At 39.9% G+C, this 27758-nt stretch overlaps 1 protein-coding gene across 1 annotated transcript in view; it reads left to right on the top strand.

The window, feature by feature from the left end:
• Thada (thyroid adenoma associated) overlaps positions 1-27758 on the top strand; it is a 321327-nt gene that overhangs the window by 179554 nt on the left and 114015 nt on the right.

The following is a 27758-nucleotide window of genomic DNA, read 5'->3' as shown; positions in this document are numbered from 1 at the left end:
ATCCCCTCCACCCTGTTCCTCTGTGGTAGGGTGTCAATCTCAGCATTGTCGTGTAGGAGTCAGCTTTCCTGCTGTTGGACACAGTACCCAACACCACAACTTAAAGGAAGGAAATTTTAATTTGGCTCAGTTGCTGGTGAGTTCAGTTCATGGTCAGTGGGATACAAGGCAGAAACAGCATGGTGGAAGAAGGCTCCTCAGCCCATGGCAGCCAGGAAGCAGAGAGAGAGGGGAGAAGCCAGGGACAAGAATGTGCCTTTCCCTTCCAGGTCGTGCCCCCTGTGACCCACCTCCTCCAACTAAGCACCACCTCCTGACATCACGTTTTTAGCTACCACACTCATCAGTTGGTTAATAATCTGTGCATGAGTATAGCGCCTCCATGATAGAATCACCTTCCCAAAGCCTCACCTCTAAATACGTGAGACTTTGGAGGAACATTTAGCCCCAACCATAGCAGCATTCTTTCTTGTGGTGGCTCATTCTAGGCAGTGTCCTGTGTTCCATAGCATCTGGGCACAAGATGCCGATATAACCCCCACACACCTTGAGACAGCGTACAGTGTCTCCAGATACCTCACATGTCCTCAAGACTTGGGGATTGCCTTCTCTTGAGAAGCTTTGTTCCATGACACCTATGGATTTTTCCTATGATCTTATGGGATAAGGCATAATATAGTTCTTTTAAATACCCATGGCCATGAAGGAAACCATTCCTGACCCAATAATAAGTGGTGGCTCAACAGGTGACAGTGTGCTACTCATAGAAATAAAAGAACAGGAGGAGATAATTCAGAGGGGGAATCAAAACTCAGACTGGAAATGATAGAGATAACGTGCTCAGCTCTAGTGCTCTCCTGTATCCTGCCCCACCCCATCCCGCTCTCTCCTTCTTCCCCTTTTCACCCTCCCCCTTCCTCTTCCTCTCTTCTCTCCCTCTAACCCTGGAGAAGTGCTGTGAACATACACAAGCCAACTTTCTTTAAAATCCTAGCTGTTTAGGTTTTACTGCATGTCCTGTCCCAACCTGCCTCTGATCTACTTGCACAGTGTATAGTTGTAACTTAATTCTGCCCTCCCCACACTCAGGGCACATAATAAAATTCTAGGTTCTATTTACGTAAAGGAGCTTTGGAAAATAACACCTAGTTAGAATTTTCTCACTGATGCATTACTGGTTATAATTGCTGACTGTTTCATTGAGCCTCTCTTGGGGGTAGAGGTCGGGGGGGGGGGAGTTGGGTGGCCAGAGTCTGCATGGATAACCCTCCTCTGAGAACTGAGGTTCTGCTGGAAATTTAACCCAAGACATCGAAATTTAAACTTTGAATTAAATATAAAGATTTCTCCAGATAACCCAGATTTAGAACTCAAAAACAAAGCTAGCAGATAAATCTAAAAAAGGGTGCTATGACTTAATTCTTTAAAATGTCATGAAACATAAAAATATGACTTTTCAAAGCACATTCTTAATACTTCTTTTAAAAATTGCCAAATAATTTGCGAGCATGCTCTTCTTTGTCCGTTTGAAAGAAAGGCATAATCACACGTTAGAATGCAGTGTTTCTCTTTAGCATGCAGGCGTATGTTCAGAAAGAACAGCAAATTAAATATTACTCAAATTTTGTACATTTTTTGTACCGTCTCTTCCCATCTTATGAGTAGAGTTGATGACAGAGGTAAGGATTCGCATCCCCAAACCTTAGCTGCAGCGGTGGGGAGCCGTTGGCCTCCTGCTGCACCCTCCACATTGCTCTCTTTATGCACGGATGTGTATCACTTGCTTCACTTGGTGGCATGCTGATGCAGTTGCTAGGTAGTGCAGATACCAGCTGTTCTAACCCTGGTGCATGCTTGTATTGAATAGGTAATCCTCTAGTTTTACTAGGAGCTTAGTAATTTTCCTATGTGGAATGCCTTTTTAATCTCTGTACAGTGAAATTTCTGGTGAAAGGGGACATTTTTCATTAACTTCCTGAGAACCATATTTCTAAAAAGGGGTCAAAAATTGTTTGGATTTTTTTTATATCAACTAAATTGAAAAGGCTTTTTTATTGTGGCTTTGAAGAGTTTACAAGTGTGAGAAAATATTTGTTAATCTTCAAAAAGAGCAGTATAATTAACATCTTATATGTTGTTTGACTTTTTTTCTTTATTCACTGAGTAAACCTTTAAAAATTCTTCATTTCTCCTAGATAGTAAGAGAATTTACATGTACATTTAAGTTCGTTAAACTTAATAACTTTAGGGGCTGGGGATTTAGGTCAGCAGCACAGCGCCTGCCTGGCAAGCGCGAGGTCGTGAGTTCGATTCCCGGTACCAGAAAAAAAACAAAACAAACCAAAAAAAAACTTAATAACTTTAGACTTTGTCTTTTCTTTCTTCTTAGATTAGAGACTATATGGCAATTTTTAAACTAACATGTTCCTGAAATGCAGTATTAGTTTCGTCCCACTTTATATTTGATGTGTTCAAATATATGAAACATGTATTTATCCAACTACCAAAGCTGTTTTTGTACTGAAAAGCAGTATTCATTAATCATATTATTTGAGAGGAAATTTAAATAGGGATGAGTTCTGATTTTCCGATATATATTTTAAGAATAGAGATACTGTGCAGTGATTTACATTGAAATTCATAATTAACATGCAGATGTGCTTATGAGCACATTTAGGATTAAGGTGCTAGAAATGAGTCTCTGTTCTTTATAGTATACTCTTAGGGTGAGTTAGAGATTAATAAAATCCTTCCCCACTAACTTAAAGTCATAAAGTAGTTTCTGAAGAAAATCAGTACCAACGCCCTTCCACCACAATCCCTAAGCAGTGGTGGGCTCTTGCTCATGCACCCCAGCCGTCCCCAGGACTTCTGTGGCCTCATTAAAGGAAGACCATCGTGTCCTGTACATGTGTGTTCAAGGTAATCTCTTTGCCTCTTCTGGGTTAGTGTGCGATTTGCTTGTTAATCTCTCATAGCCTCACTTTTCATCTTTATTGATTTTCTGATTTTTTTTCTCCCTCCTAAAGGAGACATCCACAATTCTTAGCTGTCTATCATTTCAGAAGTTAAACTCTAGATACAATTGCATTGTTCACAATGAATCTGATCATTTTAAAATCCATATTTAAACAAACTCTGTTTCGTTTAGTGTTTCTTGATATATTTTTCATCTTTTCATGTTCATTTCTTGTCTCATTGTTAGTTTTAGTTGTCTCTTATAAACAGCATATATCTGGTTTTATTTCTATATACAATCTGATAGCCACTGTCTCTTTTTAAAATAAACTTTCTACTGTAGAACAGTTTTAGCTATACCAGTGAGTTGCAAAGATAATTACAGAAGCTTTTCTATATATCCTCCCCTAGTTTTCACACTGTTACCATCTTACATTACTGTGGTACATTTGTCACAGCTGAGGAAGTAATTTGTACATTGCTGTGAACTAAGTTCTGTGGTTTTTTTTTTTTTTTTTTTTTTTTTTCAGATTTTGCTAGTTTCCAGATAGTGTCCCGTTTCTGTCCTAGAATCCTATCCAGGTTGCTACATTACATTTGGTTGGTTGGTTGTTTTTCTTCCGGTACTGGGAACTGAACTCACGACCTTGCGCTTGCCAGGCAGGCGCTGTGCCACTGAGCTAAATCCCCAGCCCCTACATTTGGTTGTGATATCTTCTTAGATTCCTCTGCTCTGTGGCAGTTGTGCATATATTTTGATTTTGATCATTTTAATGTTGATGACTGTCATATTTTATACAAAGTCCCTCAATTTGATTTTTTTAATAGTTAAACTAGGATTATGGAGTTTGGGGAGTGACATGTCATTCTCATCATAGCATCTCAGGGGTATGTGTTGTATGCTGTCCACGTCACTTATCACTGTAGATGTTAACCTCAACCATGTGGCTGATATGTAGTGTTTTCCGGGTCTATCCATTGTGCAGTCACTGTCCTCTCTCCTTTCCATGCTCTGCTCTTTGGAAGCAAATTACCAAGTGCAGCCCACACTGAAAGGGTGGGAGGAAGTAAGTTAAGTGTCACCTCTTTAAGGGGGAGTACTTAACTGTATATATAACTTTTTTGCATTTCTTCTCTGTGGAAGGTCTTTTCCCTCTCCACTTATTTATATTTTCAAACATTTATTTATTTACATTAGTATGTACTTTTGGGTGTTTATTTTATACTTTGGGTTATAATCCAATATTACATTATGTATTTTATGGCTCAAATTATTCTAGCTTCAGCCATTGAGAGCCCTTTTAGGTTGGCTCCTGTGTCCCTTTGATATGTCTACCATCTTTTGGTTTGTTTCTTCTTTTTGATACCACAAGATATTCTGGGCTCATCTAGATATAGAATTAGTCATCTCTCCAGAAGCCTTGGTTCTTTTTATCAGAGAATATTAGAAACCAAGATGTTGCTGGGGGTAGGGGGGTGTCATTATGTCTAGATCATTTAGGTGGCAGAGCTAAGAAATATATATGTGTAGTAACCCATTTATATCAGATATCTATAATTATTTCTGTATCTGTGTCTTTACTAAGCTAAATTTGAGTTCACACTAATGTCTCTGATTGGAGTACTACATGATTCATTCTGCTTTATTCCTTCTCCAACAGTACAAAAGCCTAGTTCCCTTTAGCCACTACCCATTTATTTTTCAATCCCAGTATTCTTTACAGATGTTTTAGAACTGCTAAGCCCCACTAGAGGGATATAGAACATCACAATTCTTTTGTTTTTAGTACTATAGTGTTTTAGTCAAAACACTTTTCCAAAGTTATTTGTAGGAAATTCAATTCTTTTGCCACATTTGGATTCTTTTATCACCTGACCTTCTGGTGACTTTTTTTGTATGCATTGAAGTTCACTCTTTGTGGTGAAAAGTTTTATGCCTTTTGACCTGACCAAGGGGGGGGGGGGGAAGAGCTATGGACCAATCTCTTTAATGAACATAGATGCAAAATCCTCAGTAAGATACTGGCTAACAAAATGCAGAAGTTATCAAAAGATCCTACATCATAACCAAATAGGATTCATTCCAGGGATGTAAGGATAGTTCAACATTTGCAAATCAATACATGTAATACATCACATAAACAGAAGCAAGAACAAAAATCACATGATTATCTCAGTAGACACAGGAAAAGCATTTAACAAAATCCAACATCTTTTCATGATAAAATACCCTGAAGAAAATAGAAGTAGAGGGTCTTTATCTCAGTCTGATAAAACCCATCTATGATAAACCAATGGCCAACAGCATACTAAGTGGAGAGAAGCTAGAAGTTTTCCCTCTAAATTCAAGGAAAAGACAAGGATGTCTTTTATTACCACTCCTGTTCAATATAGTTCTTGAGGGGCTGGGGATTTAGCTCAGTGGCACAGAGCCTGCCTAGCAAGTTCTTGGTTTTGAGTTCGATTCCCGGTACTGGGAAAAGAAAATATAGTTCTTGAAACATTAGCCAGAGCAGTTAGACAAGAGAAAGAAATAAAGGGGATATGGGTAGGAAAGGAAGAAGTTGAATTATTGCTATTTGCAGATGACATGATCCTCTACATAGAAGACCCCCAAAACTCCACCAAAAAACCTCCTGGAATTAATAAGCAAATTCAGTAGCATAGCAGGATTCAGACTCAACATTGAAAAATCAATAGTATTCCTGTATACCAATAATAAATACACTGAGAGAGAAATTAGGAAAATAACACCTTTCACAATAGCATCAGGACAAATGAGACATTTGGAAATTAACCAAACTGAGGAAGTGAAAGAGCTCCACAATGAAAACTGCATACCTTAAAAAAGGAGATCAAAGAGGACATCAGAAAATAGAAAGATGTCCCCTCTTTCTGGATAGACAAAATCAATATATAGTCAAAATGGCCATACTTCCAAAACTGTTATACAGGTTTAATGCAATCCCAATCAAAATGCCAGTAACATTCCTCGCAGAACTAGAATGAGCAGTCCTAAAATTCATATGGAACCAAAAGAGACCTAGAATACAAAAGCAATTTTGGGCAACAAAGCAAGGCAGGGGGCATCACAATCCCAGACTTCAATTTATACTAAAAAGCTACAGAGACAAAAACTTATGGTATGGGCAAAAAACAGACTTGTGGAGCAAAAGAACAGAGTAAAGGATGCAGAAACAACCCCAGGCACACTCAGCTATTTTATCTTTGACAAAGGGCCAAATACTTTCACTGGAGGAAAAATAGTCTATTTAATAAATGGTGCTGGGAAAACTTTGTATCCACATGCCGCAGATTGAACCTAGACCCGTGTCTCTCACTATTCATTAAACGAAAATTAGAATGGATCAAAGATCTAAATATTGATACAGAAACACTTAATCTGCTGAAGACAAAATAGATAAAACTCTTACAGATGTAGGTATAGGCAAAGACTTTCTAAACAAAATCCCAGTTGCACAAGAAATAACCATACCAAGAATCAATAAATGGGATTATATCAAATTAAAAGGTTTGCACACAGCAAAGGAAACCACCAGTAGAGGGAAGAGACAACCTACAGAACGGTCACAAAATTTTGCTAGCTATGCCTCAGACAAAGTACTAGTATCTAGAATATATAAAGAACTCAGAAAAAAATTAGACTCCCCAAAATAAAAGACCCAGTCAAAAAGTGAGCATTTGAAATGAATAGACATTTCTCAGGTGAAGAAGTATGAATGGCCCATAAATACATAAAAAGCGTTCAGTATTGCTGGCCATTTGAGCAGTGCAAATGAAAACAACACTGAGAGTTCATCTAACTCCAGGAAAGATGGCTACCCTCAAGAAATCCACCAGTAACAAATGCTGGAGAAGGGAGGAACACTTGTGCTTTGTTAGTGGGAGTATAAATCAGTATAACCACTATGGAAAGCAATATGGAGATTCCTCAAAAAACTAGAAATAGAAATTTCATCCAACCCAGCTATTCCCCTTATAGGTATTTTCCTGAGAGAATTAAAGTATGATGACTTTAACAATAATTAAAGTATGATGACTTATAACAGTGATATAAGCATCCTGATGTTTATAGCAGCACAATTCATAATAGCTCAATCTTGGAAGTACCCTATATAGCCGTTGACAGATGAATGGAAGAGAAAATGTGGTATTTATACATGGAGTATTGCTGTGCCGTAAAGAAAGATAAAGTTGAATCATTTGTAGGAAAATGGATGCACCTTGAGACCATAATGTTAAGTGAGGTAAATCAGACAGAAATACAAGATACCACATGGTTTCGCCTATATGAGAAGCCAATATATAAATAAAGTGAAAATAAAAGACAGATAATAGGGGAAGAAAAGAGAAAATAAAGTTACTTTAATCCGTCATGGTCATTGTATCTAAAAAGGCACCTTGCTCTGACTGTAATTGTCTGTGTGTCACTTGAGCTGAGCTTTACTGACTGAACTGTGAACCCCCTCAGTGAGGTTGTCGGTTTGCCTCCACCTCCAGGCCTGTGGTAATGGCACATATGAACACCTGTTAAATATTAAAAAGGAAGAGGACCATTTCGTAAGACCTAGACGAGCCGCAGTTTTACCAAAGGCATTTTCAGCTCCTCCGTCAGGCAGCTCAGTGGAGATGCTGTGTTTCTGTTAACACTGCCAGCTTCTCTGCCCACATTACACCACTCCAAGAGTTACGTTCTACCCAAGAAAAGATGGTGTTGAATTGACTACTGAACCTGTAGGGGGCTTTTGGTCAGGGACTCTACAAATGAAAAATAGTTCTGCAGAGTCCAGACTTACAGAAGGCTGCAGCCCCTGCCTTATTCAGCATATATATAAATTCCCTGTGTCTGCAGTGGCTTGACGTGTAGTAGGGGTTCCTGCAGTGTCTGCTAAATGTGAAGTCATGCAGGTGGTTAGGGGCCAGACCCATGAGTCTTAATGCCCAGGACAAGCTCTGCTAGTACGTTCTACTCTCTGGTCCTCTTACTTAGAGGAACAGATTCTCTTTCTCCGGGCCCTCTGAATGTCTGCAATGACTGACATCTATCGGACTGCATTCCAGTGTGGAATTAAGGCCTCAGTCAGAAAAGTAGCAAGAGTCCTGGCTGATGACTCCAAGCAGGTGTTAAGTAATTTTTCTTCTAAGTGGAACAGAATTAGTCCACCATTGTCTAACTTGCGGTCTTCATAACTGAGACTAAATGTTTAGAATATGAATCTTTATCTTTGTCTGAGGGCATCCTATTATATCCTAACACCAAATTTAATCGGGGAAAGTGACAAGCATGCTTTCAGCTGTAGAATCGAAGAGAACCTTGAAAATGACTTGAGATAAGTAGGACCTTTTTTTCATGTGTTTTTTTGGTGTCTGTTTGCTTGTTTTGAGACAGGGCCTCACTGTGTAGTTTAGACTAGCCTCAAAATCACAGAAACCCTCCTGACTTAGACTCCCAAGTGCTGGGATTAGTGTCTGCATTGGTGGTATAGCGGTGAGCATAGCTGCCTTCCAGGTGCTGGGATTACAGGCATGCACCACTATACCCAGTGTTTTCTACAAATATTAATTCAGTTGTCTCAACTATTCATGGAGGTTTCTAGTCCAGGGGTGCATGCAAAAGAGTGTCTGTATAAGACAAGAGGAAGGTATAGGTGTTCCGAACTGTATCTTATACATCAAATAAACTGGGACAGGGTATGTGGGTTAGGTGTGCAATCCTTGGAGAGGACAGATACAGAGAAGGGCTGTTCTGCTTTCCACAGGTACAACTTTAACTGTGCTGTAAATATTGCCTCTGAGGGCTTCACAATGTTGATCCTGGCTTCAGGGGCCCCTGTAGTTGAAATGACTTGCAGTTGGGTGGTGTTTCTTGTATTGAGTTGTGAACACTGACACCAGTTTCACAAAATTCTTTTGCAAAATGCTTTTGCTTGCCTGTGCTTTCTTTTATTCCTTTTCTTGGAGACCTTACTGCTACAGGCTCTGGGCCGATTTTCCTTTCCTGTCTTAGCACTGTCGGCAGTTCTGTAACAGGATTAAAAGGATACCTCAATTTCCAAAAATAGAAGTTCAAGAAGTTTATTGCCCATCAGAGGAAAGTCAGAATAAGCAATGTTATATTCTTTTGGCATACAGATTTTAAGTTTTCCACATTGCGACTTTGTATATAGAAAATGAAAACAGTTACAGAATTTTCCTTGGTATAAAATTCTTTTGAAGCTTATGCTAGCTTCACATTAACTCTGTTCTCCTGGAAAGAATTTCATAGAAGGTAGATTCATCTGAAATATCTTCCAGTAACCAAAATACCAGGAAGCTACCTTAATAAAAAGTATAATCAGACAAGGACCCTAAGTGTACTTACCATATTAAAATTAAAAGCATAGAAGAAAAATAGTTATGTTATAGTTACTTAATTCCTATTTTGTATGCACAGTGTATAATCTAACGTTTTATTGCTCCATTTGTATAGTTTTGTCAACAAACTGCACTGTTCTGTGGACAGTGGGTGGTATGGTAGAAAGAGATGTTGGACCTGAGCGCACATGACTTGATGTGCTTGCCTCCCGTTTTCTAGATACTTGACCAAGTCACTCAGACTCTGAACTGAAGGTTATACATCTGCAAAGTAAAAATAATGCATGACTTCCAAGGTTGATACAAGAAGTAGAGATGCTGTATATAAACTTTCAGTATGGTGGCTGGCTTGGTACAGTTTCTTAATAAATAACTGTCATTTATATAATTATGGTGATGATTAGTTAAAAATACATTGTGAAAATTATTTAATATACTATATAGGGGAATAAAAACAGATATGTAGAGAGCTAGTATATGGGGTTTTTTTTTAGGATTTTTTTTTTTTTATTGTTGCTTTTTGTTTGGTTGGGTGGGTTTGTTTATTTGTTTGTTTTTGCCCCTTGATCATGTATTGGAAAATAAATCTTTGTTTCCCCTGAATGGAAGGCTGTCTTAGTCCTACACTGGGTTTCGGTCTGGAGTTGCTCTTATTTTCTAGATTTTTAGTCTGTACCATTGAACAGTGTGTCCGTTTAGGACCAGGTGCTCACAGTAGCTTTGTGTCTTACATTTTGGTGGGCATTGATTCCCTCTCATTATTTTTCATTTCCAGTACTGTATGGGCTTTACATCAAATTGTCTATTGTTCCACCTTCAGTCCTGTTGTTATTTTTCTTTCTTACTACAGTTAAATAAATTAATATATTAATGTATTAACTGTACAGTACATAATTTATTATGCTGTTGTCCTGTATAAAAATATGCTATGCTTTCCTGTTTGTCTCCTCTTATGTTCCTCAATAACATATCTTAAAGTTTCCTTCATGTGGAATATAAATTTCTCTTTTTATATTTCTTATTGCTCTTAATTAATGGATACTTTCATTGTGTTATACCTTCTGCTTGTACTGCTTTTCTTTCTTCTTTTGGTGATAGGGGATTAAAGCCAGGGACACTTTACCACTGAGCTCTACCCCTACCCCTTTATAAAATTTTCAGACAGAATCTCTCATTAGGTTGCCCAGGCTGATCTTGAACTTGTAATTCTTCTGTCTCAGCCTCCTGAGTAGCTGGTATTATAGGTATGTGCTGCCACACCAGATATTTTTTCTTTTGAAAATGATTGTCATATATATGTCATATGTACATTCGCTTTGTAATATGAATGAGTCATCAATTCCCACCTGTGTCAAATGATATTATATACACTGGTATATATTTGCTCCTTGAATCTTTATAACAATTCTAAAAATAGATCTTACTGTTTTACAGTGAGGAAATTGAAGCTCCTTTTTTCTCTCCTTCTCTACCACAAAAGTTGAGCCATTCTTAGAATATACGGATGAGCTCTTCCTTCCTCCGTTCTGCGGTGTGTAGCACAAAAGTGTGTCCCAAAAGTGTGGAGAAAGAAGAGATTCCTTTAGAGGGAGACACTGCTCTACTTGAGGATGACCAGGTCTTGAATTCCTCCTGCAGATAACAGGGTTCCTATACCTTCCAGGAGCCCTTTTTGCTGCCTGTCCTTCAGGCTGCGCATCTGAGCCTGTTTAATTATTCTCCACTACCCACCCCTCCTTTGGGATTTTGGAGGACATAGAAATTGCCTACTTTTGCCTTCAGAATTACTGATTAAAATTATTGGTTAAAAAATGTTATAGGGGGTTGGGGATTTAGCTCAGCGGCAAAGCACCTGCCTGGTAAGCGCAAGGTCGTGAGTTCGATTCCCAGTACTGGGAAAAAATAAATAAATAAATAAATAAATAAATAAATAAAAAATGTTATAGGAAGCCAGGTGTGGTGGTGCAAGCCTGTAATCCCAGCACTCGGGAGGCTGAGGCAGGAGGATCGTTGTGAGTTTGAGACCAGCCTGGGCTACAAAGTGAGCTCAAGGCAAGCTTAAACTGCATAGCGAGACCCTGCCTCAAAAAGACAAAAAAAAAAAAGTTATAGGATACTAACTTCAGCGGGTAGGTAAATATCAGTAAACCAAAAGAAGAAATGAAAAGAAGAAAAATAGGGATTAGAAAACAAACAAAAACGAAATGTTTTAACTCTTAGAACAACATTGGGGGAAATGGTTGTTATGCCCAAGTATATTGCTGGAATAGAAACTACCACTCTTTTAGACAGTCTTTTTGAAATACTTGTACTGCAAGCAAAATGGAAATGTGATCTGGCCACTACTATCTCACTGTAGGTGTGCAGGTTCACACATGTGCTTAAACACACACGCACGTGCACACATGCGCTGTCTTACAATTGACCTATTTGTCGCCATCTGTTATAGTACCTTACCCAAGATCCTGCAATGGACATGGGACGTAGCCTGCTTCCTCCTCTGTCTTTGTTTCAGGGCAGCTTTTGACAGCTGTGCCCTGAGTACACTTGGCCGTGGCCATCTTTGTCTTGGAGGTTGACAGCAGGTAAGTTATTCAAGACGGTTACTTAAGGTGTTACATAGGCAGAAGGAAAGTAGAGCAAGCAGGTAAAAGGATGATAGAGTGAGCAGGTCAGTGGTAGAACTTTTAGCATATCTGCCCCTCTCCACAGACACAGCTGCCTTCAATAAAAAGAAAAACTGCTCTGTAAAGGAACGCAGGACGTTATGAGACTCAGGATGCTGCTGTGACCCGTCTCTACCATACTAGATTCTGCCAAGTATTGGACAGTAAAGGATCTGTCTTGGTTCGTGCTGCTAAAACAGCATACTGTAAACACCTTGGCTTGTAAATAATAGAAATGTACTTTTCACACTTTAAAAAAAATTTATTTAGGGGCTGGGGATTTAGCTCAGCGGCAAAAGCGCCTGCCTGGCAAGTGCAAGGTCGTGAGTTCGGTTCCCGGTACCGGAGAAAAACCAAAAAAAAAAAAACAAACAAACAAAAAAAAAATTTATTTAGAAACAAACATTTATTTTAAAAGGTGGTATCGTGTTAGAAAGGAATACTTGCTTGAAATGGTAAACTATCCTCCCCTCGCTTCAACCTTTCTTCCCCTCCTTATTTACAAAAGAGTTGTAAAGAACCCTACTTTTAAGTGAGGTCAGACACACGTGTTCAAATACTGGTGAGAAACCTAAAGCACAAATGAGGCCAGGACGGATGATAGGTAGGGGGAAGGATGAAGAGAATGTTCATAAGAGAAGCAGGAGGGAGAGGGAGAAAGAGGAAAGAGACTGGAGGGAAAAAATGTTCCTCACACTACAAGTTAGAAGTTCAAGCTGAGGGTCAGATTCTGGCCAGGCCCCCTAGTTGTGGTCCCCACTAGACTTTTCCCAGTGTCCTCCCACGGTGAGAAGAGAGCAGGCGGCACCCGGGGCTCCTGTTAGAACGGCACTCGCCCCACTTAAGAGGACTATGCTCTTCTAATTACCTCGCAAAGAGGTAATGATGCCACCATACTGGGGAATAGAATTCTTCATGGGAAGAAAAGTCAGGGCAAACAGGCATCCTGTCCATAACAGAGTCTAAGCCCAAGAAAATGCTGAATTCAACTTCTGGGAAAGAAAAATGCAATGTAACAGAAATGATCCCCCCAAAAAACCCAACGGGGAAAAGAAAATGTTATTAGGAAAATGAGATATTTTGATGAGTACAATTTTAGATTCTTAGAAATGTCAAATGATTGTATAGTTATGTCTGAAAATATAGCTGTTGTCAGATACATAAACAGGGAAGAACCTTATAAGTATGAGAATGCCAGAAAATAAACTACAATAAAAATATTTACTTATTTCAGTATAAAATATTCTATTCTTATGTATACTGCAAAAACTCTGGTACATAATCAAATAGTAAATATACTGTAGCGCTAGTCACACATTACCAGGTGTGGTGGCGCACGCCTGTAATTCCAGCACTTGAGAGGCTGAGCAGGAGGATCGATGCGAGTTTGAGGCCAACCTGGGTTACAAAGTGAGTTCAAGACCAGCCTGAACTGCATAGCGAGACCCTGTCTTTTTTTTTTTTTTTTCTTCTGTCTTTTGTCTTTTTGAGACAGGGTCTCGCTATGCACTTCAGGCTGGCCTTGAGTTCACTTTGTAGCCCAGGTTGGTCTCGAACTCGCAACAATCCTCCTGCCTCAGCCTCTCAAGTGCTAGAATTACACGTGTGCGCCGCCACACCTGACTGACCCCGTCTTAAAAAAACAAAAAAAAAAAGGAAAGAATTCACACATCAATGTACAACTATAAGTACTTGTAAAACTTTATATATAAATCTGAAAAGAAGGAGTCCAAAATGTTCACAGTACAATGGTTTATTGTAGGCTTTTAATTTTTTTCCTAAAGAGAACCAAGTCAGTTTCTAACAAAAAAAATGCAGATGTAAAATAGGAATTATGGGATGCTATGATAAACTGCATCAGGAGTGAGTGGTTCCGTTAGGTCCCCGCCCCTCGCCCCGTGCAGTGCTGAGGTGTCTTTTTTCCTCGTTCCTAAGACAGAATACCTGACACCTGCAACTTAAAGGAGGAGAGGCTTGTTTGGGCTCATGGTTGCAGTCCACGGGCAGCTGGCCGCAGAGCAGGACAGCATGGCAGATGGGCATCACAGAGGAAGGGCTGCACATGTCGTACAGTGAAGAAGCAGAGAGAGTAAGGGGAAGGGCAGGAGGAAGGTGTTCCCTTCCAGGGCAGGCCCCAGTGAGCAGCCCCTTCCTGCCAGACACCCGCTTCTAACAGCAGGTCAGCTGCGGTGCCCCGCCATCCGGAGCCCAGGCCTTGCACAGGCTCTGCAGACCCTCGGCCGCTGAACTGCTAGCCCCTCACTGGCCTTTTTGAAGTTTATACCTTTCACAGTGATACTGAAAGTGTTGGGCTTCTCTTTTGTCAAATCATCATAATTTAAACTATTTGTTGCATTTTAAATAATTATGTACTCTCGTTATGATTATTTTGAATACTTCTCAAAGCTTTTAGCCTTTAATTCATGCTGTGTTTGAATAATCCAAAGGTGTAATAGTGTTTTCTTCTTTTGCTCTAAGTTTTCCTATCGGGCCGGGCGTGGTGGCGCACGCCTGTAGTCTCAGCACTCGGGAGGCTGAGGCAGGAGGATCGTTGAGAGTTCGAGGCCAGCCTGGCCTACAAAGTGAGCTCGAGTTCAGCCTGAACTGCAGAGTGAAACCCTGTCTCAAAAAGACCAAAAAAAAAAAAAAGTTTTCTTATTGGTAGCATTAAAAATAAGTGTGTCTATGGTAACCTAATGAGTTAAAACTTACTAGACAAATACTCTATTTTTGTCACATTGGTGCCTGAACTCTCTGTCACTGTGCAGTACTGTTCAGATGGCCTGTTTCCTTTTTGGTGACCTGAAACAGAAGGGCTGCAGAGCAGAACAAGAAAACCTAAATTGTAGGACCTACCCCTGCCCCTGTCAGCAGCTGATCTGGTGGAGCTTTGGGGACCTCAATACCCAGCAATTGAAGTCTGCCAAGCAGTGAAAACTCATGATCTTAGGACTCCAGGCTTAATGACTGTATCAGCTCTCACATCATTCACTAAAAAGAGCAAGACTTTTACAGGTTAAAAAAGAAATCTCACCAGGCATGGTGGTACATGCCTATGATCCCAGCACTCAGGAGGCTGAGGCAGGAAAATTGCCATGAGTTCAGCAGCAGCCTGGACTACATAGTGAGTCCAGGCCAGTGTGAACTACATAGCGAGACCCTGTCTCAAAAATTTTAAAAAAAATCAAATCTCATTAATTTGAATTTTACTATTTTGTTTTATGTTTTTAATTCTGGGATAAAAATTTATCTTCACCTTGGAAGTTCATTAGAAATGAACATCTTCTGGTTGTCTTCAGGTTAAAACAGAAAACTACGTACTTGACATTCATCTGGGATCTTTTGTTTGATTGGTTGTTGTTTTGTGTATTGTTAATTGGCGAGGTTTGAAGTCAGCGCCTAATACTTGTTGATAATGTGCTGTACAGCCCTGTCCCTAATTTGTTTTAGTTTGTGTTACTGATCATATTTAAGTAATATATAAGCCTCTCTTTAAGAACTTACTTTTGCTTTTAAAAGGCTGATTCAGATTATTTTTCCCATTGGCATCCAGAAAGTGTTGCTGTTTCTTAGGTATTTGCCACTCATGGGCATGCCTTCGTGTAGCTGAGCACATAGTCATTGTAGCCTATAAGAGAGTTTATATTGTGGGCAAGTGACAGCAGGCAGCCAAAAGGTGGGAGAATATGTTTGTGTAAGTGGTTACAAAAGCCCAACACTTCAAGTTTCATAATATCAACCATCAGAAAGAAATCCAGTATGAGTTAGATATGTTGGTCCTGGGTTTTATAATATTTACTGACTTTGGGCTGGGGATTTAGCTCAGCGGCACAGCGCCGGCCTGGCAAGCACAAGGTCATGAGTTCGATTCCCGGTACCAGAAAAAATAACAACAACAAAAAAAAAGAATTTACTGACTTGGGAAGTAGGTATTTGAACAATGGGGGAAATTAGCACATCAACATAACTTGCAAAACAACAAGTGATTTCTTAGCATACCAGAAAAAGAGAAATAATACTGGACCCTCTTCATAATTAAGTGGCCAAATTGTGTGTGGAAGTTCGGCAGGCAGATGCAAGTAGTTCCGTCCGTGGACAGTGAAGCAGTTTTAGTTGGAGAAACTGTGAAGGTTGTTTCAAAGGGGTTGAAGTGTTCAGGGGTGAGTTCACAAAAGAATCAAAGAGTTTGAAGATCATAGTCAGTGATCTCTCCCCTTTGTAGCAGAAGGTTCACATTTTGGTTTTTCACTTTTTCTTCATTTTTATAAAAGCACTTTGTTTCCTCCTGAATATTTTTTTAAAAGGCAGATTCATTTCCCCACAGCAAGAATTGAGCTCTGCTATTTTTCTTATTATGAATGATCAAGATCTCTCCTTAAGATTTTAGGTCATTATGAGAAGTGTATTTAACCACCAATTTAAAAGAATGTTAAAGTATTTTTTAAACATAAATTGATATAGTAATCATATGTAATGAATTATTTGCCGTTATTGTAAGTGTAATTAGGTACATATAAAAATTCATCAAGTTGTACACTTCCAATTTGACCCTTTAAATATTTCAGTTAAAAAATACATTAGGGTCTGTGTGCAGGGTTTAGGAGTTCTGTTTGATAATTTGGAGAATTACCTACTTTATGAATACTATGAAGGTAGTATTCTTCAAAAAGTTCCTCAAGCAGGAGGATCACGGAGAGTTCGAGACCAGTCTGTTTGTTAAGATGTTTTCCTTCTTTTATGTTTAAAATAAATTTTTTTAAAAAGTGAGCTCAAGGCCAGCCCGAACTGCATAGTGAGACCCTGTCTCAAAAAGATAAAATAAAAAAAGATTCCTCAAGGACTGAAGCTTATGGTAAAGTTACAACAACATTTTTTAAACCTACCTTCAAATAACTATATAGAGGATTTGCCACAATTAGAAGTGTGGCAGCTGAGGAGGAGTATGTTGTTGAGTAGTTTTCCAACATTCACTTCAAAGCAGAAAGGTAGTATTCACTAATCTGTTCTTTGATGGAGACGTTCGTTCTTTCGTTACTGTCGAGTTTACCTTGGCCTCAGTGCGGGCAATTAAATGGCACGGTGGAGATTACTGGAAAACATGAACTTGTTATTGTTAGTTGACGTCGTGCTGAGATGGATGGGAAGAGGGATTTATAAATAGCCTCGTCTAGGCATTGATTTTGCAATCTGCTGAGTTTCAAGGATGAAGCTCATCGTCTGGCCTAGCCGTTATTTACTTTTAAGCTTTATTTAACAGAATGTTTGCATCCTTTTGAAAAATGTAAGTTGGAAATATTGGACATGACTGTGATGGACATAACTTTTGTTCTTAGTAGTATCTTTGAATAAATTGGCTTCTTATCATTTGCTTAAGTTTTGGGGGAGTATTATATAAAAATGGTCTTTCACTTTTAGAAAGGGGCCTATACTCCTTCCTATTTGATTTAAGTCACTTATATCTTAATCTGGAATGGTGTTCAGTTTTTTAGTAAATATACTTTCAGATAAGTATCCTTGCATATTTGCAGTGCTGAACATGGAACTTGTGTTTCTGGGATGAATGTTCCACTGTGTCCTTGCCTGAAAGTAGGCCTGCTGCCTGAAGTTTTACAATGCCCTGTCGGATGCAAATCATTAACTCTGAGATCTCCCCAGCAGGTTGGTAAGGAAAACCCAGGGTCAAATAGCAATCCATGGGGGATGAAAAGAAGTTGACTGCATTATAGGAAACTAGGTAGTCAGACCAGCTATAGCAACAGTTCTTCAAACTATGGCCAGATTGCTGAGTAATTACCTTCATCTTTCAGACCAGAGCACAAACCCTAAGTTTTCATTCTTATTCTTCTCATTAGCTGATGGTAGGGAAAGATCCAGTATTAAGATAGGTTTTAAGGTATGGAGTCAAGGGCTAGGAGTGGAGCTCAGTGGTAGGGTGCTAGCCTAGCATATATAAGGCCTTGGCCTGGACTCCCAGCACTGCAGGGCAGGGAGGTGGAGGGTAGTGTTACAGTTCTTGCCTTCTTTATTTTTTAAAAAAGTTGGATAGTGCATTTACTGATCAACACTAAAGTTTTAATTGAGTTACAAATAAATACCTAGTGGTATGCTAATTAAGCACAGGGTGGATATAAAACATTGTACATTCATCATTAAGACTCATGACATGACTGGAGTAATATAACCAAAAACCCTAAAATAGAAAAATTAGATCACACAATCATGTAGTATTAATTTTAAGTCCAAATTAATTGTAAGACCATATGCAGCATGGCTGGAGTAGGTAGAATCTTCCTGGCCTAAACACTAATTCAGACCATCTGGGCAGACGTCTTCGGAGTTGTTAGGACCCTGACAACAACTGGAAGATTTGATAGGCTGTCCGTGTTTCCAGTTACCTGAGGCACTGTTTCAAATACAGTGCCCCTCTCCTGGCAGTTTTTATGATGTCAGAACCTACCTTTCTGCAACGTAGGTGATTGTGGTGATTAGCAAGTTTGAGAAACATTATGTTAAAGATGGAAGAAAGAAACTCAATGTGAAAAACTGGAGTTAATATAAGTGGTTCTTATGTAAAGTCCAAGGAATAACAGGAAGATTTATCCCCCAAGCTATGGACAGTATATATCTGTAGGTAATTGCCTTTAAGCTTAAAAGACTACAAAGAACAATAAGAAAATCTTGGAGTTACTAAATTTAAGCCATTCAATGGACAAAAAGTATTCCAGACTTCATTTCATCGCTTATCTTCTACCCTAGACCTGTTCATTCTGGGAAGGGTGCTCCTGGTCATTCATGTGGGGAGCGGGTAGGAAGAGGTGAGTAAGGGGAAGCTTTTGAAACAGCTCCTGGTATTAGCTTGGCAGAGGCAAGGGGAGACCCGTCCAAGCTTAAAGGGCAGCTGGCAGGACTGCCCCCTGGCAGGAGGGAAGAAGGCAGAAGACTGAGTGAGCAGTTTAGTCACACAATGCTTTGTGGTCACCATCGAGGGGCACGAAGTAAGAGCCGTGAGAAAGGAAGGCAGAGATAACAATAATTACAGTCTTCTAAGGAGCAGTGCAGCGAGCAGCGTGTGTAAACTCCTGATGCCGACATCCTCACCCTGAGAAACAGGAAAGATGATTTTGTTTCCGTTTTATAACAGGAGGACTAGAGGGTTAGGAGAGGCATCCTTACTACAGTGAGCTGGAGAAGAGGAGGAGCAGTGGAGCCAGCGGGTTTTCTGACTTGTGGGCCTAGGCTGAATGAGGATGGGAAGATGAGGAAGAGCAGAAAAGGGCTGCCTTGGTGTGAAGTTGAGGTAGCGGGTTTAGTTGCAGTTTTTAAGCAATTTCTGAAGTAAATGGAAAAAGTTATTAACGCGCGCAGGAAGTGTTGCTGAGTAGGGATAAGGGGGCAAGAGGCTGAAAACGTTGACTCAGTTTTGCTGTGAGCAAAGAGAGGGCAGACACCGTTTGGCAAGTAACATTGATGGTTCAGCACAAGTGTATGATGCCCAAGTGGTATTTGTGGTAAAGAGGTACTTACGCACCTTGTGTACTTCTTTAAAATGACACACTGGTTATAACAGTCTCAACACATCTTCCTTAAAAGTGTAGGCTTTTTAAAAGTCTATAGTGGAAAACTTTTTTAAATTGGTCTTTTTCCTAAGATTTTGGTCTTTGGGTTTTCCCCCCGTAAAGGACTAGCAGAGAGACTGGGAAAGCATTAGGCTTTAGGAAAGCAGCAGGACAGAGCTTAACCATCCACTCAGACACTCCCGTTTCTCCACGTGACTTGGATGTGTTGCTCTCCACTGTTGCAGGTGCCCGATAGCACGCGCTCACGATGGACTTCGCCCTTTGTAATCAGCACCTCGTGTTAGGTTGGTTGGTTGGTTGGTTGGTTTGTAAGGGGTTTAAAGAAGTGAAATGGGGTTCCAAGAGCATTTAATTAATGCAGGCTCACAGTGCAGCTGGTGGGTACTTCACCCACAGGCTTTTAATAGAAGAATTCTGTAATCAAGAGACTCCAAAACATGTCCCCAAAGTAATACTGACTACAGTAGTACACTATTAAATATTGCTGGCTTCAACTTAGCAAATACTTTTAGATTTTAAAAAATTTAATTGTGATAAAGGACACAGAAAATTCACCACCTTAGACATCTTTCAGTGCACAGCTTAGTAATGTTGAGTATATTCACGTTGTTGTACAGCCAGTCCCAAGAATTTTATCTTGTCAAACTCAGTGTACCCATTAAACAGCAATTCACTAATTCTCCCTCGGTCCCTGACACCTGTCATTCTGATTTCTGTTTCTATGAGTTTGACTCTTGGGCATCTCGTATAAATGAAATCAGTGTTTGTCTTTTTTGCCTTACTTCCCCTTGCTTAATGTTCTCACACCATACTCTATTGTACCATGTATCAGAATTTCCTTCCTTTTTAAGGCTGAATAGTACTCCTTAATGTACCATATTTTCTCTCTTCACCTGTCAGTGGATATTTGGGTTATTTCTCCCTTTTGACTATTGTGAATGATGCAGCTTCAAGTGTGGGTATACAGCTATCTTTTCAAGACCCTGCTTTGGATCCTTTTGGATATATACCCAGAAATGGTATTGCTGGACCATATGATAATTCGATTTTAAATTTTTGGAAAACCTACCGTAATTTTTTCCATAGAAATGTAGGGAATCTTCATTGTTTTACTTAGATGGTAACTTCATTGGGAACCATTGTGATTGCTCATTGAACTCATTTTCCTTCTATATTAGTAATTGTTACATGTAAACTCCTGCTTTCCTGTTTGTATTCTTCTACCATGTTGTGGAGAACACCCCTTCTCTGTCCCGCCTTCATACTTCAATCCTGTTAAGTCAGTTAAATCTGTGTCTTTCATTTAACTCTTCTAAATCTGGGAGAGTGTTTGGAGATTGGAGACCTGAGTGGTCATAGAGAGTGCCTACCAGTTACACACATACAATCCCAGATACCCTCTATTGGAAACTACTATCTGAAGGGAGACAGACCTTTTGCGACCTTTTCCTGTTAAAATTCCACACTTTTGAGGCCATGTGCCTTTCCTTCTTTATTTGTCATCCTTAGAACTTTCACTAACTGCATCTAGGCATGTGTGTATAGTTTTCGAGGTAGTAATTTTTATTTTTTAGTGTTTTACTTTTTAAAATATTAAAGACTTTTTATTAGTACATGTTTGCAGTACATAACGATTGCATTCACTGTGGGGAATTGGTCCGTGCGCGTAATCGGTACATGTACATCTCAGTTCTTTTTTCCCCCTCCCTTCCCCCTCCTTTTTCATTCCCAGCATCAGATTCATTTATTTATCTTATAAGTCCTGATAAAGTTCATTGTTGTTTTTTGGTACCGGCAATTGAACTCAGGACCTTGTGCTTGGCAGGCAGGTGCTTATGCCACTGAGCTATATCTCCAGCCCAAAGTTCATTGTTGTACATATAAATTTCTTACTCATTTTTCTTTGAAAGTACATGAGCAAGTGTGAACAGATATTTGCAGATTGAATGAACATGTCAGGAGCTTCGTAGATTATACTAAATGGCATCTCCCAAAAGTAGATAAAATACATGTATCAGTGTATACCATGCAGTATATACCAATACCTCTTGCAGCAGTGCTCAACTTGGGGACATTGGCGTTGTCTGGAGATATTTTTGGTTGTCACAGCAGGTGATGTGTATCAGCATGTAGTGGATAGAAGCCAGGGCCTGGGAAACATCCTATAATAAACAGGACAGCCCATAGCAGAGAATTATCTGATTCCGAATGTCAGTAGGATTGAGATTGCAAAGCATGCTTTAGAGTAATGCAGTTGAGTTAGGAAAAGTCAGTTTTAATAGCTTCACTGGACCTTCACCCCTTTCACATTGCTAGAAAAGCTTATTTAACTATTAAGAAAGTGAAGGTTACACTCCCATCCTCAGAGACTGTGTGCTATTTCCATAAAGGTAAACATATCTGGTTCACCAGCTTTCAAGTTTCCCTGATTAGTAGGTCTCTTTCTCACTTCCTCATAGTGCTCAGCTGAGCTCAGTCTTTTCCATTTGTTTTTCCAGTGATCAGGTGACTCATGCCAAAACTGAAGGCATCAGAAAAAAAAAAAAGATTGAAGGCATCCCTGTGAGCCAGGTTATAAATCTCCCTCTTTCTCTTTTGCCCTATAGCAAACAGTTTTTTTCATAACTAGGATTCTTCCTCCTATGGAGACATTACACATTCACACATATTGTACACCTTTTAAAATAAGACTATACTGTGAGATCACATTCATTATATACATATCTAGATATCTTCTTTATTTTTGAGACAAGGTCTCACTACATAGTTCAGGCTAGCCTTGAACTCACTATGTAGCCCAGGCTGGCCTCAAACTTGCAGTAACTCTCCTGCCTCAGCCTTCCGAGTACTGGGATTACGGGCGTGCACCACTACACCCTGCCAGGTACCTATTTCATGAGACTAATATATAGAGAAGACACTTTGCTTCTTTTGAATAAAATGAAAGCAAACTGGCCACTTTCACCCAGGAAATGGTCTAAGTAAAAGCTAAAGTATTTGTTAAAGTGTTACTTGATATGGGTCATGTGCGATAAATATTTAAGAAAATAAGGCTCTGCTTACTTTGCCTATTCTAAAGAGTTCACCTCTCTGAGCCTGTAGAGAGGACCTTAGAATTGCACTTCTGAATATGTGAATTTATGGAGCATGCTCAGTTGTCAAGAGTATCAAGGGTAAACCTCTTGAGGGTCATAACTAATGGAGTTAATTCCTTCAGGGGTCACCAAATTATTCTTCTGAGACACCAAGTGGCAGAACTTACTCTTGGATGTAAATTGCAAATGCAGAAAATGTCATTTATGACAAAAAGAGCAAACTTGTTAACAAGGACTGCACTTCTTACAGCCCCCGAGAGATGCTCATTATTCAGCCTTGCCGCACACTTGTCACTGTTATGAGCTGTAGTAAGATGATTAGTCAGAAAGCACCATTTCTGGGAAAATCATCAGAGACCACTGTGGAGGAACAGCCAGTAGAGGGCCAGAATCCAGTGGCCAAGTACAAACACCTGCCGAAACAACACACCAAAACAGGAGTAGATACTAATGCAGAGAAGCGAGGCAAACCCAGGCAGCAACTGGAGAAGGGTGAGGGAAGGCTCCTTTCTGCAGCAACACCAAGAGATGCCCTCAAATTGCTCAGCAGAAGTAACCACACATGGGGCATGCCGGCCTTCATAAGGAAGACTGACTTGTTAAAGAGTAATTGCAAATCACTTTCATAGTATTTTTTTTCTTAGATTTCACAGTACCCTCACTAAATGAGTTGTCTTAGCTCCATGTTATTATAGATGAGGGAGTTAAGACTCAGAGAGCTTAAGTAATTTGCTCACGTCACCAGCCTAGCCTTGACTACAAGGCTTGATCTGGTAGTTGTCCAGGGCCTCTCGGCTCAGCCCTCCTGGCATTCGGGGCTGGATAGTTCTTTGTTGTGAAAGGTTGTATGGTGTTTTGTAGAACTCATCTATATCCCTGCCTCATACTAGGGACTGGTAGCATGCCTTTTCGGTTGTGACATCCCGAAATGTTTTAGACATTGTGGCTATCCTCTGGTGGGTACGGGCACCCAGGGTTAGATCTATGGATCTAAAGTTTATCCATTTGAGTCTAGAAACCAAGAGGGGTGTCCTCTTATCCCACGGTTGTCAGTCCCAGTAATTGGGTAGGAGGGCTTGTTTACAGGGAAAACCGGTAACAACTCTGAACTTTCCCAAAACCTGGTCCTCAAGACCTTCCTTACAATACAGTGAAAGAGTAAAGGCCAAAGTGTTTCTGACTTGATGTGTGGTGGTGACTTAGAATCACTGTTTTATTCAGCCATTCATTCAACAAATAACTCTGCTCCTAGGACAGTGGTGGTGAACCTTTCAGAGACTGAGTGTCCAGACTACAGCCCCAAACCCAGTTATTTATTGTAAAATGCCAACACTGCAATTCAGCCTGAATACTGAGGTTTTAGTTTAGGAAAAACAACTGTTATCCGATGGTCAACTGCTGGGGTGACTTGGCTCACTTGCCTCCAGAGAGGGTGCTGCATATCCATGCGGCATTTCAAAGGTTCGCCCCTGCTGTCTTAGGAGAATGGCTTCATTGAGGCAGCAGGGTTTGAACTGAAGTACATCTAGAGGGAAGATTATGAGTTTCCTCAAAATGAGCTGGGGGATTATGAGTTCATGTCAGTAATGCGACCTGTCTGAAGGGGAGGAGTAATAGGCTCAGAGCCTGTCAAACAGACATATTCCGGTCTTGAGAAGTCATATTCATTGGTCATCTTACCTTGTCCACCAATCCATTTGCAAGCCGTCTTACTGGTTCCTTTCACTATTGAGTTAACTATTGCCTTGCAAGTACTGTTTATCTCAGCCTACATGGTCACTGACTTCAATTTAAAATCAAATCAACAAACTTCTGTACTCCAGTGAGGCTCTGTAGGAAATTACATGGCATGGTTTACATGAAAAAGATAAATAGCAATCAAGGCAACATTTCATAGGTGCCAGATGAGTGGTTCAGATATTAAATACTATGGGACGAGAAGATGGCGAGATTGCTGTGGCCTGGAACTTCCAAGGAGAACTTCTCAGAGGGAGTTCGAAAGCTGACCCTTAATGGTGAGTAGAAAGGGTCTTTGTAACAGACTGAGAATTGCACTTCGGTTAACTTGCATAGCGTGCCCTGTATAAGACACCATTTAGGTGATTACTTTTATACTGTATAGCTGTCCTTTTCATGGAATATGGCTGATGACAGATAAAATCCAGTTAGAAGCTCCTGCATGATGATTTTATTGTCAGCTCAGCCAAGAAAACCCAGGAGTCACCGGTTTTCCATCACTGTCAGGGATCAGAATGGACGCATATCAGGATTGATTTTTCTGGCCCATTGCTTTGGTTAGAGCTCACAGAATCACCATCTTTGAACAAAGGTGTTCTTTTAGGAAACTGGGTTCAGAGTTTGGGTAGACTGTACTGTGACCCTCCTGTATGACTTCGGATATTACACATACTCAGTGGGATTGTGGGAGGCACAGTTATCAATAAAGCGCTATAGAGGCCTTGTCTCTTGAAACACTGGCTGGATTATTCCACAAACCCAGCCAACCAGCAGACTTTCATAATTCCAGTTGCATAAAATGCGTGCAACAGATGTTCCTGGTCTTTGCTCCTGGAGGTGTTGAGTGGCACATGAACAAACAAACGAGGGAAAGGGGGGCTGGGGCAGCTGCCCAAGTCTTTATTCCTGGGGCTGAGAGGGATCATTTTTTTTTCCTTCCTCCAGTGAAAATATAAACAGTCCCTTTATAAATAGTTGTCACTTTTTGACTTTTAAAGATTCACAGTCTTTCTTTTGTTTACTTTGATGACGTGTGAAATAAGCTGCACCTGAAAAAGTAAAAAAAGAAATTCCATCTTCATTTTTCAAAAAAGAGCCTGTGTGTGACATGGCACACAGGAAGCCAGCAGACTCCTGAGGCTCGCTGCAGCCCACGTCCGGGTTTGCAGGGCTGTTAAGTGAGCTCCCAAGTCCTTTGCCCCAGCCCCTTCACTGGGCAGCTCAGATAATGTGTGTGCACTGCAGCCTGAAGACTGAGTGCCGAGTGCCAGTTTTTTGTGATTCATACTCTTTACAAGGCAACGCTGAAAGCTTCTTGTTCAAATTAATGTAATCGCTTTACTGCCTTCCTGTGGTCTTGTTCACTGAAAAGGCAGCCTTGAGGTGTCACCGCAGCTCTCAGAGTGCCGCTCCCCACGTCCCTGCAGACAGGCTACTCGCCCCTCGGCGGGCTCCCTCCCGCTTTCAGCCCCACTGGACGTGGAACTGAAGGAACCGAAGTCGAGTAGGAGACTAGGGAGGAGCTTCCCAGTGTTACAAGGTCTTCCCTGCCCTGAAGCTTTAAAAAGTTCTGTTTCTTTGATTTCTGTCTCTTGCTGAAAAATGCCACGTAGCCACCTGTCCCAATAATTAGTGTGTGAATTTTCATTTTGAGTGTGATGACATTGAAGATACGTGGTAAAAAGAATGTATCTTGGCTTTTATTGTTTCTGATTCCAAAAGTAATGCATGTACTCTTTTTTTTGTGGTGATAGGCCCATACTGTATCTTAATTGTGGTCGTGTTTACACAGATGCATACATGGGATGAAGTTGCCCCCACCATGTGCAGTGCATAAAGTGTCACTATTGGGGGTGAGCTAGAAGTTCACATAATTCACAACTGTTTTTAAAAATAAAATGAATCTGTATTTCTTTCCAAAAAGGTTTTTAAAGTGGTGATTCTGGAAAGCTTGCTTGCTTGCTTGCTTCTTCTTCCTCTTCTTTTTTTTTTTTTTTGACAGAGTCTCACTATGTAGTCCAGGCTGTCCTTGCACTCATGGCAACCCTCCCGCCTCAGCCTCCTGAGTGTTGGGAATATAGGCATGCACCATCACACCTGGCATGGAAAGTTTTCTAAATTCAGAAATATGTGAATAATTTGACACCAATAAAAGTGGGATCATAGTACCTTTTTTTTTTTTCGTTTTTTTTCTGGTACCAGGAATTGAACTCATGACCTCATGCTTGCCAGGCAAGCACTGTGCCCCTGAGCTAAATCCCCAGCCCCAGGGATCATAGTATCTTTGCAGTATCTATATCTGTTTTTATTTAGCAGTATGACCTGGAGATATTTCTAGTTCAGTCCATTTAAATGTACAATATTTTTTTTATTTTTGTTCCGGTACTTGTAATTGAACCCAGGACCTTCACATACCCAGCTTAACCCCCACCCATATTTTTAATTCTTTTTTTTCTTTTCACACTTCTTTTTCGGTTTTTATTTTTATTAGCACATGGTTGCAATACATAATGATTACATTCATTGTGGGAACTTGGTACATGTATGTAACACATCTTAATTCCCCTTTTCATATCTATTCCCTTCTCTCCCCCCACTTCATCTCTTGATATTCCTCCCATTTGAACAAAATCTATCTCCCTACTTCCTTTTTAAAATTATTTATATTTTGTGTTTCTCATATAGAAAAAAAAATGATACTGAAGCTTGTGGATCTAATTTCTTTCACTTAACATTATGGTCCCAAGTGCATCTGTCTTCTGTAAATGACTCAAATATTCCTTCTTTATGGCAGAGTAGTACTCCATTATGTATAATACATTTTCTTTATCCATTCATCTGTTGATAGACATATAGGCTGCCTCCAAGATTTAGCTATTATGAATGATGCTGCTATAAACATGGATGTCCATGTATCACTGTCTTTAATTCTTTCAGAAAGATACCTAGAATGGAACTACTTGAGTCAAATGAAACTTCTAATTTGGGGGAAACCTCCATACTGATTTCCATGGTGGTTGAAATAGTTTGCAATCCACCAACAATGTAGAAGGATTCCTTTTTCCCCACAGCCTCTCCAGCATTTGTAATTATATGATGTCTTGACGATAACCAGTCTTTCTAGAGTGAGATGAAATCTCAGTAGTGTTTTAATTTGCACCTCTCTGATGGCCAGAAGTGTTGAACACTTTTTTCATTTGGCATCTGTACTTCTTCGGAAAAATGTCTATATTCACTTCAGTTGTCCATTTTTGATTGGATCTTTTATCGGGGAAGGTCTCATTCTTTGAATTTTTATATATATATATATATATATATATATATATATATATATATTTTTTTTTTTTTTT

Source organism: Chinchilla lanigera, unplaced genomic scaffold, assembly GCF_000276665.1.
Source record: "Chinchilla lanigera isolate Chin_1 unplaced genomic scaffold, ChiLan1.0 scaffold00040, whole genome shotgun sequence".
Classification (NCBI taxonomy): domain Eukaryota; kingdom Metazoa; phylum Chordata; class Mammalia; order Rodentia; family Chinchillidae; genus Chinchilla; species Chinchilla lanigera.
This window is presented reverse-complemented; position numbering and strand designations above follow the sequence as displayed.